The sequence below is a fragment of the Leptonychotes weddellii genome, chromosome 9 (assembly GCF_054177405.1).
Source record: "Leptonychotes weddellii isolate Sample4059 chromosome 9, ASM5417740v2, whole genome shotgun sequence".
Taxonomy (NCBI): Eukaryota; Metazoa; Chordata; class Mammalia; order Carnivora; family Phocidae; genus Leptonychotes; species Leptonychotes weddellii.
The window spans coordinates 107111080-107136933 of NC_138377.1; the positions used below are offsets into that span (position 1 = coordinate 107111080).

General features: G+C 34.2%; 1 long non-coding RNA gene and 2 other non-coding genes across 3 annotated transcripts in view; all 3 read left to right on the forward strand.

The window, feature by feature from the left end:
- Nucleotides 1-25854, forward strand: part of LOC115939458 (uncharacterized) — a 185639-nt gene that overhangs the window by 113874 nt on the left and 45911 nt on the right. The window lies entirely within an intron of this gene.
- LOC115939475 (small nucleolar RNA SNORD64) lies at nucleotides 978-1044 on the forward strand. Its single transcript, XR_004074279.1, has one exon. It is a non-coding gene; the product is annotated as a small nucleolar RNA SNORD64 (small nucleolar RNA).
- Nucleotides 2755-2824, forward strand: LOC115939476 (small nucleolar RNA SNORD108). The gene has a single exon (XR_004074280.1). It is a non-coding gene; the product is annotated as a small nucleolar RNA SNORD108 (small nucleolar RNA).

A 25854-nucleotide genomic window follows, 5' to 3' on the forward strand; every position in this document is an offset into this window, starting at 1 on the left:
GTATTAGAAATATTAGACCTTCTTCAGAATCCTCAACACTGTGTATCAGTGGACTTGTTGTTGGACTTTGTGGTTTTTTTTTAATTTTTTATTGTTATGTTAATCACCATACATTACATCGTTAGTTTTTGATGTAGTGTTCCATGATTCACGGTTTGCGTATAACACCCAGTGCTCCATGCAGAACGTGCCCTCTTTAATACCCATCATCAGGCTAACCCATCCTTCAACCCCTTCCCTCTAGAACCCTCAGTTTGTTTTTCAGAGTCCATAGTCTCTCATGATTCGTCTCCCCCTCCGATTTCCCTCCCTTCATTCTTCCCCTCCTGCCATCTCCTTTTTTTTTTTTTTAACATATTGTATTATTTGTTTCAGAGGTACAGATCTGTAATTCAACAGTCTTGCACAATTCACAGCGCTCACCATAGCACGTACCCTCCCCAATGTCTATCACCCAGCCACCCTGTGCCTCCCACCCCCCACCACTCCAGCAGGAATTCTTAATCTCAGGAAATAAACTGAGGGTTGCTGGAGTGGACTTTGTGTTTTATCTATTTGATTTTCCTTAATTTTATTTGACCATTCACATTGATTCTCACTTAGCTCTGGAATATTTTGGTGGATGTTTTCAATGTAATCTAGGTCCTTAAGATACTTGAATATTTTCATTTTACAGTTTGTTGGATAATTTGCTTGTAGAAGTAGTTTATAAACTATTATATTTAGTTCTAAGACACCAAAGATCTTAATGTTATTCTGTCACATTGCTTCGGTTTTACTGTCTTTAATTTTTTCCCATATTGTTACCTTAATTCTGTGTAAGTTGAATGATATTGCTGCCATTTAACTTACATTGTTAAATGAAGATGATCATTCATTTTCCCAAGATAAAAGACTTTGCATTAGTAGAGATGTACTGTCTGCAGGTATTACTTGCTTTACAACTACAGTAGTAGTTGTTGGGAAAGACCTTAACTGGGTTTATGATGAGTTATGATTACAGAGCATGAAGAAGTGAAGCTCAATGTGAGTACTCTGAAGTCCAGCCTAAGAGTCATTCCAAGTACTTGGGACACACGTATTCGGAACATAAGTTCTTAGCCTGTAAATTTCACATTATTTGGAGCAATATTGTGCAGATTAGGGAGAATAGAAGTGTGGGTTTTTCCAGTGAGATAAAGGGAAGTGAATTCTAAATTCCACTACTGCAGTTTCCTTATAGAGTATCTTCTATGTTTGTAACATTTGTATATCTCACCTGTCTTTTTCACTATGAATTTCAAGTAATAATTTCAAGAGAGTAAAGACTTGGTAGCTATTATGCTGGGTTTTTTTTTATATTAATTATCATCATTCAGGTCCAACCTTATACCTGTTTCCCAAGAGCATGTCCCCAAACTATGAGGCAGCTCCAATTCCCATATGAATAAGAAATAGCTAGTTTATTGTTGAGATATTGCTTTGGTCTGAAATGAGAGTTACACCTTAAGCAGAATGCTAAAGATACATCAGATGGATTACTAGAATTCTGTTAATATGGTACTGTTTTCTGTATCTTAGCAAATTGTAGATGGAGATTTAGAAGTTTTTACTGATTCAAGGGGATGAAAGTGACATTTTGCAGTTGTTAATATTGAGCCCTAGAGAGGAACTAATTTGCTAAGTACCATGCATTTTCTTTTGAATCAGGACTTTAATCTCCCATTATTCTTTATTATTTATCTTTACTCGAATGAGTAATGGACCTTTTGTTATCTGTGATTGCCATTCTACAATTAGGTCCTTGTGATTTGCTTATTTTAGTTATGAGGGAGTTGAATAGTAATTAAACAGGTAATAAGGGAAAAACCTATAGAAATGTACCATGGATAGTTGAATACACCAGGATCTTATTCTTAACCAACTGAGCCACCCAGGCGCCCCACCAGGATCTTATTCTTAAATAGTTATCTTAATTTGTTAAGGAGTATGTGTGGTGTGTGTGTGTATATAAATAATGTGGGTATTGATAAATGAGAACTGATAGTTTATAGGGAAATCTTTTGAGGTCCAGAAAAATTACTTTCCTTTTTTTTTTTTTTTTTTAAGGAGCAAGGGGAGTAAGTCTTTTCACAGGTATTTCCCTTATTAAGTCTCTGTCCCTGATAGAAATTTTAGAATATTTATAACCTCATATTTGTTTGACCTCTCTCAGTGTTCCTGATTCTTCACAAATAGGGATATGCTGGATGAATTGAGAGAAATGAGCTACCCTTTCTACTAATTGAATTAAATTAGAAACGTAACATTTGGATAAGGAAGGAAGGAAATACACATTGGAGTCTGTTGACTTAGTCATTTGATCTTGGATGTTTGGTACAGCCTGGGGTGGTCAGTTATTATTACCGTGAGAAAGCATGCAGTGGTATTTGCTGGCTCAGCCCTGTCCAAATAATCTCATTCTTTTTCCTTTTCTTTTCTTTATTTGAGAGAGAGAGAGCAAGCACAAGCAGTAGGGAGAGAGAGAGAATCTGAAGCAGACTCCACACTGAGTGCAGAGCCCGATGTGGGGCTCAATCCTACAACCCTGAGTTTAGGACCTGAGCCGAAACCAAGAGTAGGCTTCTTAGTGGATTGTGTCACCTGGGCGCCCCCTGATAATCCCATTCTTGGGGTGCTGCTTCTTTATAAGTGATCTAAAGAAAATCCTCTATAATAGGAATCCCTGGAAGATGATTAGTTTTTCAGTTTTTATTTTTCTTTTGGGGGCGGGTGGCTTGATGATCAGACTCATTGTTTCTTGAACCTAATGACAGTGCTCATTCCTAAAAGAGAATGTGGGGTTCAGCCAAGCTAATTTATGATAGGAGCGCTTTGTTGAGAGAGTATTAGAAGGAATGAGTTAGCAATAGGTGGTGAGAGCATTGTTGAAAGAAAGGAAGGTAAGAAGGAAAAAAGACAAGGTTTAGGTGATTATAGCATATCCTTTGTGTTGTAGAAGTGTGATGGAGACCTGTAAATCGAGAGCAGTGTTAGGATTCTTTCAATTGTTGGAAGTAGGAAAGCTCCCCTGTTTGAATATTTTACCAGTCAGGGTAGGTTAGGAGTCAGAATTAACTACCATTTACCCTCTACTTTTTCGTTAACTTGAGTGTATGGGTCTCAGCCAGCTTTGGAATGTTAAATTCTATGTGCCTTTTCTTGAGATGACTAGGCAGTATTATGTCCTCTGTTGAAATTACAGTGATTAGTAAGATGTGCTGATCAAATAGCTGTTCATTATACAGTATACTGGAATGGGTAGAGTTGTATATTTCTAGGCAACTTAGATTAAATCAAACTTTCTCCAACTTTAGTACACTTTAAGAGTCACTGGGAGGTTGGGGCACCTGGGCAGCTAGAGTTGTTTAGGTGTCTGCCTTCTGCTCAAGACTTCATCCCAGGGTCCTGGGGTAAAGCCTCATGTCAGGCTCCCTGCTCAGAGTCTGCTGCTTCCTCTGCCTCTCCCCAGCTTGGGCTCTCTCTCTCTCTCGCTCACTCTCTCTCAAATAAATAAATAAAATCTTAAAAAAATAAAAGAGTCACTAGGAGGGCTTGTGCAGTTTGAGTGCGAGTTTTTGGATCAGCAGTAGGTCTAGGTCTGAGAAGTTGACAGATGCTGATTTCAGCACCATATGTTGAAAAAAAACTGGGTTTTATTCAGAGAACAAAATGCCAGCATATATTTAAATAATGTACTTCAGTTTATTTTTGATAATGAATCAACTACACAAATTTTCACCAAGTTCACATTCAGTAAAATGACCAATAAACAAAAATTTTATAAAAAAAACATAATTTTTTTTTTAAAAGTAGATGTGATCTCAGTGAATAGTGTGATTTCCAGGACATGGTAATTTCTGCATAACAATTCTATGTTTGGGGCAAGGTTTATCTGGTTTTGTTCTATTAGTCATAAAACAACATTACTTGAATTACTTTGCATTTGGGCATATGTTTGTGTTTTTTAAGATTTTATTTTTAAGTAATCTCTACACCCAGTATGAAGCTCAAACTTATAATTATCCCGAGGATCAAGAGTTACACACTCTAGTGATTAAGACAGCCAGGTGCCCTTGTTTTGTTTTATTTTAAGCATCCACTTCTGGATCATTTTAAGTATTAGGCCAGAAACTGGCAATACCAAAGGATTTCTGGGTGTTGTGTTTGGGATTGAGTCTGTTTTCTGGGGAAATTTCAACCACTGTGTTACAGCTTGGCTGTGAATACTGCGGTGGCTCTATTTGGTTATTGAAATCTAATGCTGTTTTTTAATGATGCTTCTTTATGGGCATAGTCTTACAATGCGCTGTCTACTTCTACTTAGAAACAACGAAAATTAGCCTAGGATTTCTCCAGGATTGAAAGTGCTGAAGAATGTATAGTTCAAATCAGAGTCACACATCCATGCTATAGCAAATAAGGAACCCACAATTGAAATGAGGGGACTTCTTTTCTGTGGCTTCGAGTGAGTAAAATAAATTACAGAGGATTTTTTAATATTGTAACTTATGATTTCTAGGAAAATAAGTTATTGAAGTGAAACTGGTTTTCTTATTTTTGAAGGATGACACAACATTTGGGGCATTGTATTTTTCTTAATTTATATTTCATTACCTTCTCTAGTGAGCTTTTTTGGACAGTGGCTTTGTATTTTAGATAGATGGGGTATTTTCTCTTTTTTTTAAAGATTTTATTTATTTGTCAGAGAGAGACAGACAGAGAGAGAATGAGCACAAGCAGGGGAAGAAACAGGCAGAAGGAGAAGCAGGCTTCCTGCTGAGCAAAGAGCCCGATGCAGGACTCAGTCCCAGGACACTGGGATCATGACCTGAGCCAAAGGCAGACACTTAACCAACTGAGCCACCCAGGTGTCCCAGATGGGGTGTTTTCTCAACTGAGTGAATCATGGCCCTAAGTGATATCAAAGTAACAATAGAAGTATTGGCTTCCTCTAAGATTGCTGAAGTCACAATGGAGAAACAATGCATAAAAGGCCTGAGTTACCAAAGAATATTTCTATGTCTAAGATTATAACATGGAAGATTTGTAAAAATGGTTACAAGAAGGCATAGACTTATTCTTCCTTTTTAGGGAGAACAAAACATTAATAATTGGAATCTAGTAGGAGTTTGGATAGTTAGCAATTTTTGTTATATTGGTATATTGTTAACACAGTTATTGGTGGAATCAATACATAACTGAACAAAGGCATAACAAATTTCCTTATGGTATAGGCAAAGCTTGGCTTCAATTTAAAGCTCAAATTTCTCATTTGTAATTTTTTGAGTCATGAAACATGGACATTTTATTGTGCCACATTGCTGGGGGCACAGAATTAAGTGATATTATCTTGATGTCAACTTGCCCGTTCTGTCATTTAGAGAGTGCCAAATTTTAATTTGGGGCCTTGATGGAAAGGGAAAAGGGTGTTCCTTAAGGTGTCTACTCTTATTGGATATTTCTATCTGTTTCAGGATAGCTCACAGGAGAATAAATCTTCCGTGTTTAAATATTTAAAAAAGCACGTGTTCAGTTGAACTTAGCCCTTTGTGCAAATCCCTTAGAAATCAAGAGAGCATTGTTTAGGATCTATGACAGTTTACTTGTCAGTAGGTAATAGAGTACTTGGCCCCATAAAAAGATATGAAAATGTGTCATTATTTAGGTTGGCAAAATATATTGTTTATTTTCTTGGTTTTTGTAATGTATATAAACATCTGTACAACTCTAAAAGAAAAGACTTGGAACAATTGTATTCAAAATGACAAAAACATGTACAGATAATTCAAAGAAGAAAATACAGCCAAGTAAAGTGAAATATCTAAAAATAACTTACAAGCATCCTTTAAAAATCACTGACACATTTAGTTATCAGTTTTACATAGATGTAAAGAGGCTATGCCAGCTAGGTCAGGAAGTGGCTGTCATTCATGGACATGAACGGAGCCTAAGAAACATGGACAGGTATTTCATCCAGAAACTTAGAAAATTTAGTGGACAGTAGATGCTGTACAACAAACTCCATTAGATGGTTGTTCTGGAGCTGCCTTTCTAGATTAGTTTTGTTGTTATTGCTGTCTTTTAACTGTATTAAAACTTCTAACTGGTCCCCTTACTTCTAGCTTCAGATTCTCTGTTTCATCTGTCTGCCAGAGCAGTCTTTTGGAAAGATATGACAAACCTCGTTACGTTGCTTCAAAAATCTGCAGTTGACATGTTTCAAGAGCATTAGAAATAAGCAATAATCAGAGAAGAGGACAAAGATTATATAAATTGATAATATTTAGAGCATCTTTGCCACTGACAAAACTGGAAGTTTTCTAGTCACTGAACATTTGGATTTATAAATTTTGTGACGTTCCTTTACTTTTATCCCCTGAATGAGATGCTCCCGATAAGAATCTGGAGAAATTTGTACAGCAAGAAAAAATGTGATTAAAATCCAGGATGATACAGGATAATGTGCAAACCTTTTTTCCATTAACATGAACAGGAAAGGATAGCCTGATTGCCTCTGCATTGATAAAATTGTAGTTTTCAAATTCTTCTGGAGAATCCTTTGCAATTTGACTTACGGACTGCTGTAGAAGTCTAAACCTGACGATGATTTAAGGGGTCATTGACCAGGACCCTCCTGTAGAGACACTCTAGCTCTTATACTCTATTTCATGGACCAACATGATCAGCACAGCATCCCTCATTCCAAATTATTCCCAAAAATGCAAGTGTGTGAAGGTATCTACTGAATTGAAAATTATTTCAGGTGGATGGCACTTGTAGTATTGGTCTAGTGTGGACAATCTCAAGGAAATATAGCCAGCCTTCTAGGAATATGTGGAAAGAAGGGGAAGGACAACACATACTGAATTCATCTAGAAGCTTCACCAACTGCAAAAAATCACTGACAAAATAAATAGAGATATATACTGTCCTGAAATTCATCTTCCTTTCAAATATTTATATTTCATTGGCAGTCTTTGCATTTGGAAAAAAGTCTCAATATTTTTCTTTCTATAGAGTTATCAACTTGCCATCAAAATATTTACCAGTAAGAGCCCTGCATATGTGACATTTATTGCCTATGTGGTAAACACAAATATTAGTTTTCTTTTTTTTTTTCTTCCCCTACCTGCCATTTTAAAACAGCTAGGAACCTAATCTATTAACTAATTTACTGGACATATATAGCTTAAGAATTTATTTAAATATGTAAGAAAATTGTGATTGGGTAATGATACTGAAATGGAAATATAAAATACTCAGTAAATGATGAATATGCATGAACTGTTCATTGGATGTTTGGAGGTGAAGAAAATGAAATTCAACATGTAATAGTTTTTTATTGTATTTTATTCTTAATCTTTTTGGGAATCTAATGCTTAAGCACAGAGGCCTACATTTATAAACAAATCTATTGTTTTTAGATACTTTTAAAAATGGTTGCTGTGATAATAGAGCTGGTTTTGTAGGGAAGTTTCTAAAAACATGTTTGGTAAAACTGCGTCCTGGAAAATATTTTAGAAAAGAATGGGCCATTTTGTAAAGATATCTTCAATTCTGTATTTATTGTTTGAGTGCTTATGGATAGTAAAGAGGAAATGGGCATGGGGAGTGTTTACTATATTAATCAGGAAAGAATGTAAGGCACTAGTTATTTATGTGCATTTTGAGAATATTGTATACGAAATAACCAAATATAACTGCTTTGTGACCGTAAGGCATTGTGATTGCTAAGAAAGCCGTTGCTAACATATGCAGAAGAAATATTTTTAATACGTGACTATGAAAATAGAAGTTACCTCTGAATGATGGACATTTAAAATCATTTGACTGGATTATTGCTGTGGCTTTTTGGAGGGGTTGGAGATTGTTCTGTGTGCAGTTGTCACATAAGAAATTTTGTTAAGGCTGCTATATGTGGATGTAGATGTTACTCTGTAAATGTTATTTATGTTAATATTTGTATGGTATGAGATTTAATTCTCATGATGGAATTGCTGCATAAGAGGCCAGCCTCTGTGCATGTTTGGGCTAGGATTTGATGGGCTTTTTTATTTCTCTGTATATAATAGAAAAAAGTACTGTGTTAAAACATCTTATAAAGCATGGTGATGGCCGACATTTAGGGCATTTTAATTGTCAGAATATAATTTTGTTGGTTACTGAGAGGAGTTTCTAGACTGCCTTGTTTGTATTAGACAGATAAAAGAATTTAGAAGTTGGAGAATAGGGAATTTTTGAGGACTATATGTGTATGCATATGTACAGAGATAGTTCTTGAACAGCCAGGCTTTACTCCATGTTCAGATGTTGGGAATCTACATATATTTTATTAATGTAATGTTAAACAGGTGTGGGTTTTTGTTATTGTTTTAATCAGTGGAATTGTTGAATTGCCTCTCAAGATTAATTCCTTTTCAGTAGATATTGTTACAATGTTATATATAATGTAACTTTTTTTGTTGTTGTTTAACATCAGATTCTCTACATGGATAGGCATCACTGTAAATATGTATCACCTTATTAGGATAGACTATTTTATTTCCCAAAAGTGATAATATATCTAGCCTCTCTGTGTATGTTCATCAGATCTCTAGGCTCAATTTTTAGGTTGTGGTAAATGTGTAGTGTCTAGTATAATCTCTCATTGTTTTATATAAGATTCATCATGGTGGAAATGTCATTGTAACTATTGGTCTGCCTCTGTTCATGGTTTTCAGATGTTTGTATACAAACAGAAAATACAGTTACTAGATAAATTCTACATGTGGTTAAACATAACAGGTTAGAAGAGTTTTCATGTCAGTGGAATTTGACATTTAATGATAACTGAATTGTTCTTGTTTTAAAATACATCTAATTGTATAGGTGTAGGTGACTATAAGTTTTTATGGAGGTAGTTCAAAATTGTCTGTCAAACCTATGGTTATTAAAGGATGGGCTAATTCAAGAAATGTTTTATATAATGTGTATATAATAGACACAGTTATTATGTTTTCTTAAAGCCAAGGAACTATTATATCAGCATGTTTTGTAAATATATTAATTATATATAGAGTGAAAAATTACCAAAACAGTTGTCGGATTATCTCTTAATAAATAATTGGGCTGCTGAAGTTCAGGGTATTTTGCTAGATTGTTCTGTGTAAAAGGCGAGAAAGATTTATGCGATCTGAAGAGAAACCAGATTAGGTTGTTCTGTGTAAAATAGGATATATAATAGTTTTTGCTTTAAACTTTTAATCCTTGATTTTATAGGGGTTGCTTTCATGTACACCTGTATATATACACGCAGGTGTATTGTATACATGGCTATAAAATAAGTGTTTATTAAAATTCATAGCAAAGAAACACTGTTGGCAATAAGTATCACTGGGCTTTAGTTTGTTCTTCGTGTCCTTTTGTGGTTCATGATACAGGGAGTTTCAGTTTGAGCTTTAGTTGCTGAAGATATTGTTAGATTGCTACTTAAGTTATAGACCAATGTTAGTTTTTGTTTCAGAACATCTGCATAGGATTTGCTGATAGGCACGTATTTTTTGAATACCAATCTGAGAGACAATGTAAAAACATTTTATTTTGGCAAGCTGAATCACTATACCATGTCTATTTGGGATGTATTTGGTGATGGAGATTATTATTATTTTTTTGGATATAGAACAGTGTCATTTTAGAAAACACTTGGATATATAATTTCTATTAATTTTGGAAATATATTTTCATATGAAACGTTAAAGGTGGAAACATTGAGTATAGATAGAGTGAGCATCTTCATGAGTTAGGCTTGATTTTGATTTTTTTTTAATTTTTGTGTCTTTTTTTAAGGTTTTATTTAAATTTCAGTTAGTTAACATACAGTGTAATAATAGTTTCAGGTGTACAATATAGTGATTCGGCACTTCCATACAACACATAGTACTCATCACAAGAGCACTCCTTAATATCCATCACTTGGTTAATCTATGTCCCCACCCATCTCCCCTCTGGTAACCCTCAGTTTCTTTTATAGTTAAGAGTCTGTTTCTTGGTTTGCCTCTTTCTTTCTCTCCCTTTGTTTTATTGAGATTTTTTTAGTTAGACATTTTTGTTAAAGTACAGGAATTATTGCCATTCATATTTTTAAATATGAAACTTGAATAATTTCTTATTTCGATATAAATTTTTGATGTTAAATGTTGAGAACAGAGCAGGGAAGCCTTTCACTGGCTTATATAACATCTTAATTTCCTAGGTATGTAGAAATAACCCCTCCACACATATACACACACACACACAGCATGCATACACACACAGAGTAAATCTATTAACATTGGACAACTACGGCAAAAATTAATATATTACCAATAGAAGTGTTACAAGACCACTCCTATGTTTTCACTTGGTGTGTGTGGGGTTGTTATTAGGTAGTTGTGCACATGTGATCAGATCTTTGTTTTTATAACATAACTTGTTAGATGTGCAGACATTTCTGTTATGTATTTGAATATATTTCACCTAAAATTAGAGCACATAAACTTTTTTTAAATGCTTGTAGATGTGAAATGGTAAAATAAGCTTCTATTGTTAGTATAATTTCTAGAATGCTGTGTATGTAATCATTTATAAAACACTTGTTATTTCTAGATATATAGCCATTGCTGACAAACATACTTTTAAATATCATACTTTTTAAAATCAATATAGTAATTAGTTTCTCTGCATGTTCAGTGGTTTGTTGTGAGGGCTATGGATGGAGGGAGGGGTGGATGTTTTCCAATCTCATCTATAATGTATGATTCTTTTGCTTCTTAACTATTCTTTTTGGTTTAAAGAAATTGTGAACATGTATATGTTGCAGTCATGCTATTGATAAACTATAAGTTTGACATGTTTTAATATTTGCAAATTATTCTAAGAATTCTATATGGGTGGCTCTTTGTGGTTTGTTAAACAGTGGTATTTGTAATTATAACATTTGACTTAGGAAATATATAGAGTTGTTGAACATGATAGAGGGTAGAAACAGTATTCTGTGACACTGTTCACCTTTGTATGGGATTATATGGATTGCTGGGGTTGTTAAAGACAAATGACTTGAAAATTGAGTTAAAAGATTCTGAGCTATATTTTTGTTAACATTTATGTGTGTTTATACACACACACACACATGTATATAGTCAGGGAGAATAGAGTGGTTAAAAGTTTTGTCTCACAATTTCATTTAGAAGAAAAATTAGACTGCAATAATTAAATTGTACCCATTTTATATAAACATATTTCTGCCTACTTAAGGGACATTAGGTATATCTTATTTTCTCATATATACTTACGTTGATGAAATTCACTTTTCTAAAGAACATTTTATAGAATCTAAATTACAAAACTCTGTGTTCATCTGTTATATGGCAGTATGACAACTTTGTAAATAATGGGCAAGTGAAATATTTATTTTTAATCATTTAAATTTCTAGATGTATTGAGTGTCACAATATAATATAAATGTTTTCATTGTAAATGTGTTAGGATTATTGTATTTTAAAATCAGCATGGCAGAGAAATTGATCATTGATATGCAGGCTCTTGGAGCTGTGCAACATTTATATTAATTTGGTTGTTAAGAGGAGAAATAGAAAAGACTGTGCGTTACCCCATTCTCATAGTATAATAGTACGCCATTGTATAAGTACAAATTGTATATTAAAAAACTTGTACCATGTAAATTCATTTGATATTTCTGAATGTATCATAATGTATTTCATTAGGAGCTTCCTGATACATATATATATATATATGTGTGTGTGTATATCTTTTATTTTTATGTTAAGACTATTTTTTAGAGCAGATTTAGGTTCACAGCAAAATTGAGGGCAAGGTAGAGATTTGCCATACAGCTCCTGCCCAACACATATATAATCCCCATCATTATCCACTCTGTACATGCATAATCACCCCCATTATCAACATCCCTTATCAGACTGGTACATTTGTTACTACTGATGAATTTTCATTGACATATCATTATAACCCAAAGTCCATGGTTTGTTTTGGTTAACTCTTGGTGTTGTACATTTTGTTAAGTTTGGACAGATGTATAATGACCTGTATCCATCATGGTATTATACAGACTATTTTAATTGTCCTAAAAATTCTCTGTGCTCCACCTATTCATCCCTCCCTCATATTTATTTTTATGGTTGTTGTTTACATTGGAGATATAAATGACTTTCTTAAAGAGATTTTATACTACCTCTTGGAACAATATACAGTTCTGTATGTGTTCCTTTGGTTGCATGACAATATTCAAGACAACTTTGTAAATAATAGATGCAATTTTTTTAATTTTTAACATCTAGTCTTTCTAGATGTGTAGAGTCTCACAAAGTATAATTTTGTAAATAATTCATTGTAAACTTTATCATAGTCATTATTATCAAGTATTGTAATAGCATTGCAATTGATAACAATTGTAGGTTTCTTGAGCTATACATATTTTGGTATCTGTTTATTGAGTTGTTAGGGGGAGAACGTTAAAAGGGTGTACTTCCACTCTTGCATACTCTAAAAGAAAATTTTACATTTTAATCACTGTTTAGTTCTTGTATTTATTATACACTCTTATACATTAAAAATCCTAAGTCAGTATTTTACAGCTGTATTGCTGAAAGGGCATTATGTGTTTTAATCATAGGAAATATGTTATATAAGAAATTTTATTCTCCCTCCTCAAGCTATTCAGTTTCGTATTTAACTGGACAGCATGACAACATTCAAGACAACTTTGTAAATAACAGATGAATATATTTATAAATACCTAATTTTTCCAGATGCACAAAATTTCACAACATATACATTTATAAATATTTCTTTGTCAAATACCATAAATTGTTTTTTCAAAATATTTTGTCAGTGTAATAAGTAATTAATAATTGTTCTTTTAGTGTTATGTACCATTTTGATGTTTGTTAGGTGGGTTTTTGGGCAGAGGGATAGACCGATCACTTCCTTTTTCTACAGATTGTTACGTTCTCATGTAGAAGAAAAGATTAGATTTTATACTTACAAAATGAATGAAAATACCCAGGATGTATTTTATCCTTGAAAGAAGAAGGAAGACATGAGAAAGGGAATTGTTTAAAACCACAGATATGTTCATTGTTAAAAGATACTTGTATTGCTAGGTAATTGTTATTTTACTATGTTATAAAGATCTACTTATAGCAAATTTATATGTGTATATGCGTATACTTATATAATATAAATGTTAAGCACCTGTATACAGTAAAATTAGTTTTAGGAGCATAAATCTGATGGTATTCTCATTCTCATTTATTAGCTTATTGCTTTGCATTTTATTTTTTTGAAAATTATGGAAATAGTATTTCGAATCTAAGCTTAAACATTTTATAATCCCACTTCATGGTATATCTAAATGTATGTTATTTTTAATATAAAATTGTTAAGTAGCTCCATATGTGTTTTCTCTTACCATGTATATATACATCTAAATGAAAATAGAATTTCTGTGATTATGAATATTTATTTTATTATTCTAAGAGCTTTTTGAAAATGTCCAGTGTGTAATTATATTTGTATGTTATGCAGTAGTCAAACAAATGTCAAAGTGTTCCATCTTAGTAGCCTGTAATAAATTACGAAAATTGCTTAGAAAGAAATAAAAAGTATAAACAAAGATATAAATTAGTATATTTTTTGAACAGCAGTTTGGCAATAATAGTTGAAATTCAAGTGTGTAAACATTTGAAGTGGTATAACTTGCTGCTGGGATTTTTATCTATTCCAAGTCTCAAATTTATAATGAACAAAGTATGTTATATATTGAGTATCAAATAATATTGATTCCTGATCAAATAATTGAGCATCTGAAATATATATCCATAAAAGATCATAATGGTTGTATCTTTCATCATATGAATATAATTTAAACACTGGAAGACATTCTGATGTGAAAGGGTGTTTTAAGTGGGTATTTTAAATTATTTCATTTTTTGAACAAATACCAACTAATAGTGTGTTTACAGAGTTGTGTCCATATGTCTCTCATTGTTCTAATGGAAATGGTAATATTTACTATTCCTGAGGAATGTAATTATCCTGACATGATTATAGAGTTAAGTAATGCTTACTCATCAGTGTTATTATACCGGTGATTATTTTAGCATTCTTAAGATTTTTGTACATGTGTAAGTTAAATGGTAAAACATTGTTAGTTATCTGTATATTGCTACATGACAATCTGAAATGAATATATGAATTGCTGAATAGAAAGTTGTCTGGAAGATCATACAGCAAAACTTTAACATTACTGTGTAGAGAGTTGGGAATGGAAGGACTGCATCTGCTTTCTGCATTGACATTTTAAAGATATTTCAAAAGGAACATTAAAACAACAAAAGGGAATTTTAAAGATACAACCAAGTTGTGCATCTCTATATTCTTGCTTGTTGACATCTTGGGAGTATTGGGCTGTTATATCCAATTTTGTATTCCCAGTGGCCATTCTGAATAGTTTGTCAGTGATCACGAAGAATGTGTGATTTAGAGACTCTAGTACAGCAGAGAGTTATACACACTGAAACAGTACTGAGGGATCCAAGAAAAGAGTATGGGAGAAGATGGGATTTGAGGTAGGTGCTAAACAATTATATTTGGGTTTACAATCACATGAATGATTAAAATAAGTCATTGAAACTTTCTGTAAAGGGTAAATTTTCATAATGCATTGCCATATTTGTGGTTACTGACTAGATCACATTGTTTGAGGGAGAGTATTATAATAAGTTACTCTTAATTAATGGGAGTAATTGGAGAATGGATTCTTTACTTTCTTATATGGTAGTTGAGTCTGTCAGAAGCATTTCAAGTAGGTCTTTACGTTTTTTAATATTCAGAAATGAGAAACATTTCAATAAATTTGTGTTAAACGTTCACTGATAAGGTAAGAAAATTTTTAAAAAGTTAACTGTGCTGTTAACTGCTGGTTTATCTCCGTTCGCTATTCCTGATAATTCTGAAGTCATCCTAACTTGTGTGTCCTGGTGTCTCATTTGTAACTGGCTACATTGTATACTTAATTATCAGATGTACATGATGAAAAGAAGAGATTTATAGGTAACGTGAGGACAGCTGACATCAGGAACATTCCTCATGCTATGGACTTCCTTAATTTAAAAGTCTTATCTGGGAACCACAGGTAAGAAGGTACTGGATCAAGAAGTGCTGTTTTAGGACAAGTCTTTGTCTAGGCTCAGGAAAATGTCACTGGTGCAGACTTTGGAATATTCAACCATGTCTGAGAATTAGAAAATTAATGCTTTCCAAAGATTATTTTACTGAAATAGAGATGTGGAGTATATGTAGAATGTAGGAGATTATTTGTGTATTCTTCCAGTTAATTACCTTATTTATAATCAAATATCATAACATAAGTAATGTTATAAATAAGTGATGAATTGTTCATTAGCTGGGCAGAAAGAATTTTTGCAAGTAAATTTTATAGTGTGATAAAGGGAGAAGTTCATGGAAACTGAACAAAAAGGGGAACCCTCTTGGACTGTTGGTGGGTTGGACTGTTGGTGAGAATGCAAACCGGTGCAGCCACTGTGGAAAAGTGTGTGGAGCTTCCTCAGAAAGTTAAAAATATGATTCAACAATTGAACCATGAGGCATTTATGTAGAGAATACAAAAATACTAATCCAGAAGGATACATGCACCCCAGTGTTTATAGCAGCATTATCTACAGCAGCCAAACTATGAAAATAGCTCAAGTGTCCATCAGCTGATGAATGGATAAGGAAGAAGTGTTAAATAAACAATGGAATGTTAATCAGCCATAAAATAAGAATGAGACCTTGCCATGTGCAGTGAGGTGGATTGCAGTCATATATTTGTCAATAAAGACAAATACCATATGATCTCACTCATGTGGAATTTAAGAAACAAAACCAACTAGCAAAGGGAAGAAAGAGACAGAGGCAAATCAAGAAACAGAGTCTTAAGTAAAGAGAACAAACTGATGGTTACCAGGGGGAAGTAGGTAGGAGGAATGGATGAAAAGGTGATGGGGATTATGGAGGGTACTTGTGATGAGCAAGGGGTGTTGTATGGAAGCGTTGAAGCACTAAATGGTACATCTGAAACTAGTAGTACACTGTATGTTACTAACTGGAATTTAAATAAAAACTTAAAAGTATTGGTAAAGTAATGGCTGATGTTGGAGAGTTACATCAGCTATGGGATTGATTAATGAGGTATTGTTTCTAAGCATTAAAAGAAATTTATAACAAAGTTCAAGATGAGCTTCTACTTACCTGCTGCTTTAGCTATTCTAGGACAATGGTGTATATCTTACCTTACTATGTTTCTTTTTTCTTCCTATCAGGAGATGATAGTTCCATGAAAACACACTTCTGCCTTCTTTGTAATTGCAAGAATTGGTATCACCAGACCTCTCATTGACAGTATTATTTATTCAAGTGTTCTTCACCTCCGATATCTGGTCCCAGGAATACCCCTTGGCGAAATTATTGTAAGAACAGGTAAGTGCTGGGGCGCCTGGGTGGCTCAGTTGGTTAAGCGACTGCCTTCGGCTCAGGTCATGATCCTGGAGTCCCGGGATTGAGTCCCACATCGGGCTTCGTGCTCAGCGGGGATTCTGCTTCTCCCTCTGACCCTCCCCCCTCTCATGAGCTCTCTCTCTCTCAAATAAATAAATAAATTCTCATTTTTCTTTCTTTTCCCACTGTACTCCTTTAGAAGGTTAATTTATGGGATATAAGGCCAAGCGTGAATGCAGACAAATTCCTTAGACATTGTTTTTCAGAGAGCCTTGGCTGCCTACCTGTTAATCCCAGAATAACCTTAAAGGTGAAGACTTTAATAATAAAGTTTTTTTTCCTTAAGATTAATCATTACTAAATAGAAGATTAAGGACTTCTTGGGGGAAGTGCCTACTCAACAATTTTGTGGTAGCCAGCTGGAATAATGGGTTAAGATCTAAATCTATTCTGAACTTCCACTGTAGCATCTATATCTTTAGTATAGTTACCATTTTTCTCATCAAATGGACTGAGGTCCTTTTGTTATTTTTTTGGAACTTTTTGGCATTGCTGTCCTGTTCCCTGTACAGAAATGCATATAGATTACATGAAATATTTCTGTATGTGAATAAGCAATCTAGAGATACAAGCAACCATTCAAATACATAGTTGAACAGAGACATGAGAATTATCAAGGTATGAGAAGAAAGAACTGGGTTTTATTAAAATTAACATGCAATGGTACATTAGCTTCAGGTGTATCAATTAGTGAATAGTGATAGTGAATCGAAATTCTGTACATTGTGCAATGGTCAACACAATAAGTGTAGTTACCATCTCTAGCCTTACTAGAAATTCAAAAAGTAATTCTGATCCATCTATTATTTCTTTACAATTAAATGGCTGTTGCATTTCATTGTACATAATTTTATTAGCTCCTACTGATAATTGTGTAAAAGTGTTGTTTCTAACTTTTACCCATTTCCTAATGTATCCTCTCAGGTGATGACTTAACAGAAAACTGATGCTATTGCTTCTGTCACCATCTTCAAATCCAAAAGACAGTCTTCATAATGTATGGAGACTTCTCTTTCATGTGTTGGAGTGGCTATTCCTCACAGATCAGAAAAACGACTGAGAAAGCTCAAGTTTGAAAGTTACCTAAAGAGTGTCATTGGAGGGAATTGTAACCAGGCATGTTGACTGTTTTCATTATTGACACTGGACTAAATCTCAGGAGATTGAATGCAGGAGATGTTATTACACAGAAATGTTATTACACAGGATGCTGTGATTGCAAGGCTTCATTTCAGTGTTCCCATAAGTATAAAGTGCATATATTTATAATTTTCATATACTACAGGGTAAATTTAAAATTGATTGATAAAAAAATTACCTTTTTCCATATTTCAAAAGGCACAGAAATTTGTGAAGGATAGTATTTTTTACTTAAATGCTTTTTTCCCCTCCTAATTCTACTTCCCAACATTATCTACTGTTAATGGAGTTTTGTGCGTATCTTTTTGGGGTATATTGATGAACAAATGGTTATGCTAGTAGTCTTTTGGACACATACATTAGCTACAAATTTTCTAAGCAGTTACATGCTTTATATAGAAATAATTTTTAATTTCTCTGTCTAATTTGTTGAAAACAGTCTTAGTATTTCCACCTTATTGGAATTAAGTATATCCAAAATTTATATTCTGAGTCAACAGTGGAAATTTTCCCCAAATGGTATAGATTGTCCTCATCAATCTTGAAACCCACTGTTTGTTTATGAGACTTCTGTTTTCTTGAACAGTAGAAATATTACATTTCAATGTTTTAATCTTTGAAAATGTGGTATTACAAAAAAATTGCTTTCCTTCCCTTACTGTTCAGTTCAGTCATCTTCATATGTCCTTAAACCTTACTAGTCACTTATTTCATTTTCCTCTGTGGGTTTTAATTTTTTTTTTCATTTCCCTCAGAGTATTAGTGTTTTTGTTACTGGTTTCTAAAAGATTATTTATGACTAAGGATGTTAAACATTTGCCATGCATTGCTAATGAAATACCATGTGTTCTCACCACCGTTTTACTGTGATGTTTTACTTTTTGGTTGTACAGAAATTGTGTATTCAAATATAATAATGTTCTGCTTTATGCCTTTTGAGTTTTGTGTTTTTATTCAAAAACGTGTGTATCACTCTCATGCATTCTTTGTATTTTCTTCCATTTTTTTTGTCAATTCTGTCATTTTATTTTTTCCATCAATCATTACTGTGGTTTTAAAGCATTATCTACTCAAATTATTTACCTTGACTTAAGGTTATTTAGAAATTCCCACATATAATCAACTGCATTTCTCTGTTTGCCTTACTGTCTATTGATACTTTAAAGTTATTGATGATTTTTAGCCTATTCCATTGAGATCTGTCTCATTTCTCTTCTTTTTTTTCAGAATATCCCCTGTCTATAGTCACATTTTTTTCTCTCAGTTGATGCTTAAAATTATTTTGCAAGTTGGAAAAAAATGCAGTTTTAATTTCAGTTGCACCAAATTTAATAGATTAATTAGGAGAGAATAGATCTCTTTAAAATTGAGTCATCCTATCCAACTGCAAGGTATGTCATTCTATTTTTAATCAAATTGTTATGTTGGAAAACTGGTGTAATTTTTTTATTCAGTCCCAGTCATTTCGTAGTTTTGTTAATGTAGTGATGGGGATTGTACAACTACTTTATTTTCTTACTTATATATAAGAGATATTTTTGTTTACTTTTCTAGTGGCATTTCATTAAAATTCCAAAATTTTGTTTTTCTTTTTTAATTCATTGTTCTTACAGAATATATGGAAGAAGAAATGGCCCTTGCTTATTTGACAGTGAATATTAATCCTATTAGTTTAAAGTTCGTTTAGTTAAGGGTCATTTTAGGTAACTTTCCTATCTTTATTGGGCATTTTTGGCAAAATTTGTTTACAGTTTAATAAAATGATTTGTATTTGTCATGTATTATAGGTGATCTTAGTTGCCATTTTAATTATTGGTTAGGCTAAAAACTAACTTTTCCTAAAAACGAACATTCTTTTTTTTTTTTGAAAGATTTTATTTATTTATTTGAGAGAGAGAATGAGAGAGAGAGAGCACATGAGAGGGGGGAGGGTCAGAGGGAGAAGCAGACCCCCTGCTGAGCAAGGAGCCCGATATGGGACTCGATCCCGGGACTCCAGGATCATGACCTGAGCCGAAGGCAGTCGCTTAACCAACTGAGCCACCCAGGCGCCCTAAAACGAACATTCTTGAACTATGTTTTGTGTATGTGTGAATGTGCATGTCTGTTTGTGTATATATATTCATAAACATTTCCCTATTATAATTGTTAAATTTTATTTGCAATTTCTGAAAATATAATCCTAAATAAACAGCTTATATTGTTCTGTTTTTGTCAGGTTTTTGTATTTGGTGTACCTGCTCTACCAAAATGTTTGGAGTATTATTTTTTATAGGCTGGAAACAATAAGTTTTAGCAATAATTTTTTAATTTTTATTTTGAAATAACACTTGGCTTACAAAAATGTATATTGTTCTCTACCTTCTTCTTATATTAACATCGTTCATTTGTATTACACAGTTATCTAAGCCAGGAAATTGATATAGTCCTGTTAACTGATCTTTTCATAATCCATGATTGAAAGTGGAATCCTACTTTGCACCTAGTTGTCATAGTCTCCTTAATGTCCTTCTGCTTGGGGTATTTGCCCAGTGTTCTTTGATTTTCCACAATTTTGATGTTTTTGAACAGTCTACAAAATACCTAACTATTAATGTTACTCCCTATGGGTTTGTTTGATTTTTGTCATTGAAATTTAGGTTGTGCATAAGATTACTACAGAAATGGTACTCCTTTCTGAATTCATCACTAGAGATCACATACTGTTGTGTACCTTGTGACTAGCAATGTTACTTTGATTACGTAGCGTTACATAATAAGTATCTTTAGGGGAAGATACTACAAATACTGTTAATACTTTTATCTGTAAATTTTAGACCGTATTGTTGTTTGCAATAATTAATACACAGTGGTGTTTCATAAATTGTAATTTTTTTGACAAAACAGACTTTTTTTTTAATTTCAGAAGTAGAGTTTAGTGATTTCCATCAGTTGCATGTAACACCCAGTGCTCTCATTACATCACCCAGTTACCCCATCCCCCACCCAACTCCCCTTCAGCAACTCGTTTCTTAGAGTTAAGAGTCTCTTACGGTTTGTCTCCCACCATGACTTTGTCTTACTTGATCTATGTGTCTGTTTCTGTGCCACTACCACACTGGCTTGATGACAGCTTTGTAATAGAGCTTGAAGACTGGAATTGTGATGCCACTAGCTTTGGTTTTCTTATTCAGCATTCCTTTGGCTATCTGGGGTCTTTCTGGTTCCATACAAATTTTAGGATTGTTTGTTCCAGGTCTGTGAAAAAAGTTGATGGTATTGTAATAGGGATTGCATTGAATGTTTAGATTGCTCTAGGTAGCATAGACATTTTAACAATATTTGTTCTTCCAATCCATGCGCATGGGACATTTTTCCATTTCCTTGTGTCTTCCTCGATTTCTTTCATAACTGTTCTGTATTTTCTTAGAGTACAGATCGTTTACCTCTTTGGTTTAGGTTTATTCCTAGGTATCTTACGGGTTTTGGTGCAATTGTAAATGGGATCAATTCCTTAATTTCTTTCTTCAGTCTCATTGTTTGTGTATAGAAATGCAACTGATATATGTGCATTGATTTTGTATCTTGCCACTTTGCTGAATTCGTGTATGAGTTTTAGCAGTTTTGGGATGGGGTCTTTTGGGTTTTCCGCTAGAGTGTCATGTCATCTGCGAAGATTGAGATGAGTCTTTTGTGCTCATTCGAGTGCCTTTTATTTCTTTTTGTTGTCTGATTGCTGAGGCTAGGACTTCAAGTACGATGTTGAACAAGAGTGGTGATAGCCACTGTGCTCCTGACCTAAGGAGAAAAGCTCTCAGTTTTTCAAAAACCCCATTGAGAGTGATATTTGCTGTGGGCTTTTTCTATATGGCTTTTATGATACTGAGGTATGTTTCCTCTGTCCCTACACTGTGGAGAGTTAAATCATGAAAGCACGCTGTATTTGTCAAATTTTTTTTTTTAAAGATTTTATTTATTTATTTGACAGAGAGAAACACAGCGAGAGAGGGAACACAAGCAGGGGGAGTGTGAGAGGGAGAAGCAGGCTTCCCGCCGAGCAGGGAGCCCAATGCGGGGCTTGATCCTAGGACCCTGAGAGCATGACCTGAGCCGAAGGCAGATGCTTAATGACTGAGCCACCCAGGCGCCCTCAAATGCTTTTTCTGCATCTGTTGAGAGGATCATATTTTTTTTTTTCATTTATGTATTGTATCACATTGATTTTGCTGATGTTGAACCCCCCTTGCAGCCCAGGAATAAATCCCACTTGGTCATGGTGAATGATCCTTTAATGTACTGTTGGGTCCTACTGGCTAGTGTTTTGGTGAGAATTTTTGCATCCATGTTATCAGGGATATTGGTCTATAATTCTCCTTTTTGTTGGGGTCTTTGTTTGATTTTGGATTCAAGGTAATGCTGGCCTCATAGGATGAGTTTGGAAGATGCCCTCCATTTCAATTTTTTGAAACACCTTCAGAAGAATAGGTATTATTTCTTTTTTAAATGTTTGGTAAAATTCCCCTGGGGAGTCATCTGGCCTTGGACTCTTGTTTGTTTGGAGATTTTTGATTACTTCTTCAATTGTTATGCTGGTTTTGGTCTGTTCAGGTTTTTTATTTCTTCCTGTTTCAGTTTTGGTAGTTTATACATTTCTAGGAATGCATCCATTTCTTCCAGATTACCTAATTTGTTGGCATATGGTTGCTCATAATATGTTCTTGTTGTTTGTATTTCTGTGGTGTTGGTTGTGATCTCTCCTCTTTCATTATTTTTTTTTTCTGGGTCATTTCTCTTTTCCTTTTGATGAGTCTGGCCAGGGGTTTATTGATCTTACTGATTCTTTCAAAGAACCAGTTCCTAGTTTCTTTGATCTGTTCTACTGTTCTTTTGGTTTCTATTTCATTGATTTCTGCTCTAATCTTTTTAAATTCTCTTCTGCTAGGTTTAGGCTTAATTTGCTGTTCTTTCTCCAGCTCCATTAGGTGTAGGTGTAAGGTTAGGTTGTGTATCTGAGACCTTTCTTGTTTCTTGAGAAATCGTTCTTTCTTATATACTTCCCACTTAGGACTGCCTTTTCTGCAGTGTTTTCATTTTCATTTGTTTTCCATGATTTTTTTTTTAATTCTTCTTTAATTTCCTGGTTGACCCATCCATTTCCTGGTAGGATGCTTTTTAACCTCCATGTATTTGAGTTCTTTCCAAATTTTCTCTTGTGATTGAGTTCCAGTTTCAAAGCATTGTGGTCTGAAAATAGACAGGGAATGATCCCCATCTTTTGGTACCTGTTGAGACCTGATATGTGACCCATGATGTGATCTATTCTGGAGAATGTTCCATGTGCACTTGAGAAGAATGTGTTCTGCTGCTTTAGGATGGAATGCTCTGAATATATCTGTGAAGGTCCTCTGGTCCAATGTGTCATTCAAAGCCTTTGTTTCCTTGTTGATCTTCTGCGTAGATGATCTGTCCATTTTATTGCATTATTATCCATGTGTTTCTTTAATTTTGTTATTAATTGGTTTCTGTATTTGGTTGCTCCCATGTTAGGGGCATAAATATTTACAATTATTAGATCTTCTTGTTTTATAGATTCCTTTATTATGGTATTGTGTCCTTCCTCATCTCTTACTACATTGTTTGGTTTAAAATCTAATTTGTCTGATATAAGGATTTCTACCCCTGCTTCCTTTTGATGTCCATTAGCATGATAAATGTTTTCCACCCCCTGACTTTCAACTGGATGTGTCTTTGGGTCTAAAATGAGTCTGTTGTAGAGAGCATATCATTGGGGTCTTGTTTTTTTATCCAATCTGATACCTTGTGTGTTTTGGTTTGGGCAGTTAGCCCATTTACATTCAGAGTAACTACTGAGACATATGAATTTCTGCCATTATATTACCTATACAGTCACCATTTCTGTATATTTTCTCTGTTCCTTTCTAGCCTATGTTACTTTTGTGCTCTTCGCTTAAAGGATCCCTTTTAATATTTCTTGTAGGGCTTGTTTAGTGATCACATATTCTTTTAGTTTCTGTTTGTCCTGGAAGCTTTTTATCTCTCCTTCTATTTTGAATGATATCCCAGGTTGATAATGTATTCTTGGCCACATAAATTTTCTCATTTAGCACCTTGAATATATCATACCAGTCCTTTCTGGCCTGCCAGTCTCTGTGGATAGGCCTGCTGACAGTCTTAAGGTTTCTATCCTTCTATGTTACGGACCTCATGTCCCAAGCTGCTTTCAGGATTTTCTCTTTGTCTCTGAGGTTTGCAAGCTTCACTATTACATGTCAAGGTGTTAACCTATTTTTATTGATTTTGAGGGGGTTTCTCTGTGATTCTGGATGTGAATGTTTTTTTTTCCTTCCCCAGGTTAGAGAAATTCTCTAATTTGCTCCATTATACCTTCTGCTCCTCCCCCTTCCTCTTCTTCTGGGATCCCATTTATTCTAACATTGTTTCTCTTTATGGCATCACTTATTTCTCACATTCTCCCCTTGTGATCTAGTAGTTGTTTCTCTCTTTTTCTCAGCTTCTTTATTGTCCATCATTTTGTCTTCTATATCACTAATTCTCTCTTCTGCCTCATTTATGCTAGGCATTAGAGCCTCCATTTTTGGTTCCATCTCATTAATAGCCTTTTTGATTTTGACCTGATTAGATTTTAGTTCTTTTATTTCTCCAGAAAAGGATTCTCTAGTGTCTTCTGTGCTTTTTTCAAGCCCAGCTATTATCTTTATAATCATTACTGTTACCTCTAGTTTCGATATCTTAACTTATCCATAGTGATTGGGTCTGTGGGAGTCAGTACTACCTCTTGTTCTATTTTTTGAGGCAAGTTTTTACATCTTGTCATTCTGTCCAGAGAAGACTAGATGAACGAGAGAACAAAATATAAAATGGTAACAACAACCCCATCAAAATATACACTAAACAAATCAGAAGAGACCTGAAACCAAGACTATATTATTCCATTATTTTTTCTTTACAATTTTGGGATCTTGTTTTCTAACAAACAAATCAAAATATACACAGGATCTGGTGTATTGCTCTGTGTTCACCTGTCTGATTATATTCTCCTTTTTAAAAATTTTCTTATTATTAGTTTTTTGGTTTTGGGTCTCTTCTGATTAGTGTATTACAAAAATAAAATACAATGAAAGGATAGAATTTACTGTAAAAATGAAAATTTAAAGAGAAAAGGAGTATAGTCAGGTGAACAGAACAGAGCAATATATTATATCCTCAGTGTATTTTGGTCACTTTGTTAGAAAAAACTACATCTCAAATTATAAAGAAAGAAAAACGTATATATACAAAAATAAAATAAATTGAAATGACAGAATGTAACTAAAAATGAAAATCAATAAAGGCTTTAACAAAACAAAGGAATAAAAAATATGATCAGACAGGTGAAGAGAACAGAGCCATAAACTAGATTCTGGGAGTATTTTGGTCTGTTTGTTAGAAGAAACTGCATCCTAAAATTGTAAAGAAATTTATGTATATGCACTGCTCCTCCCTGGGGAAGAAGGGGGTCTTGCTAATTTTGCCCTTGCTGGGCCCCTGCTCGGGGAGCAGTCCCCACCCTGTGCTATGGTTCAATGTATATGGCAACCCTGAGCTGAAAGCCCACTTCTGGGGTCCCTGATTGTAGCTGGTTCCCCTATTCAGATGCCTGGAAACTCTGTCTCACTTAGGTACCTGGTCTTCTTGTGACCCCTGAGTCCTGAGTCCACACTGTCCTGCCTAGGATTTCACCTGGCTTTGCCAACTGAGTGCCTTTCAGACAGGGGCTTCCCTCACAGGAGCAGACTTCTAAGAGTTCTGATTTTGTGCTCTGCTGCTTTATCACTTTCTGGTAGCCAGCTTATGTAGGCTCCCTCCCCCCATGATTTAGCTTCCCATATATCCTGGGATTCACTTCTCCACACCTCCCACCTTGAAGAAAGTGGTTACTTTTTTATTGTAGAGTTGAAGCTATTCTGTTCTTAGATCTCTGGTTGAATTCACGGGTGTTCAGAATGATTTGATAGCTATATAGCTGAATTCCTGGGAGCAGAAAAAACTAAGGTTTCATACTCCCAGGCCATCTAGGAC